Source organism: Capsicum annuum, chromosome 6, assembly GCF_002878395.1.
Source record: "Capsicum annuum cultivar UCD-10X-F1 chromosome 6, UCD10Xv1.1, whole genome shotgun sequence".
NCBI classification, from domain to species: domain Eukaryota; kingdom Viridiplantae; phylum Streptophyta; class Magnoliopsida; order Solanales; family Solanaceae; genus Capsicum; species Capsicum annuum.
In genome coordinates, this window is record NC_061116.1 from 78485878 (window position 1) to 78486918 (window position 1041).

Below are 1041 nucleotides of genomic sequence, written 5' to 3' on the forward strand. Positions count from 1 at the left end.
TAAAAGATTGGATCATATAGAAAGTCAAAGGAACTCCCAAACTCTCTACTCCTCAACACTACCATGTTTCTTCAAGTGGACATGTTCAAAACACTTCCACTACCATCACCCCGAAAACCTTACACCAAATTTTCAATCTACCATGGCCTCTACAAAACGTCACCATCCAAACTACCACTTATCCTCAAATCCAAAACCTTACTAGACCACTTTATCCTTAATTCAATCAATTCCAACAAGAAGAACTTATAAATTAAATGTAACCCCCAAACCCAACTCCACCATTCCAAGCTCCACTTAATCAAATGCCTCAACCTCCACCAAATCCAAATCCCCTATTACAAGCTACACTTAACAAAAACCATTCCATCTATGTAGAGAAATATGGTAGAGAGAGACAAAAAGAGGGGTATAGAGCATATAATGAAACATACATGATGGAAGAAGAGATGGGAGATATATATATGGATCAAAAAGGACTTTAAGGCTGAGTATAGAGAGTTGGTCAATGGAATCAACAAAGAAACCAAGATCAAGAAGTAGGTATCAATTATATCAAGGTTGGCATTCTAATTTTCAAAGGTAAGAGTGATCCTGAAGTTTATCTTCTGTGGGAGTCCACTTGTGAAAGTATCTTCCAAGTTAATGATCCCACCAAAGAAAAGAAGAGTTGCTATGGCCTAGCCCACTTTGAAGGTTGTGCCAACACATGGTGGGAGTATACTAAGAGGTTTAGGAATGTGATGAATGAAGGACAACCTCCTTCTTGGTATATATTGAAAGGTCTTATGAGGCAAAGGTACTTACTGGAAAGGTATAGACATGATCTCCTTGCAAAGTTATACAACTTGAAGAAAGAAAGTAAGAGTGTCATTGCCTACTATGATGAGTTCTAACAATTAATTTTGAAGATTTATCACCAAGGGGAGAAAGTAGAGCATGAAATTATATGCTTCAAGGTTGGGTTTAATAAAGACATCTCTTCATACATGACTCTTCAAAAGTTTGAAAAGCAACATTAGAAATTGAAAGGGAGATCAA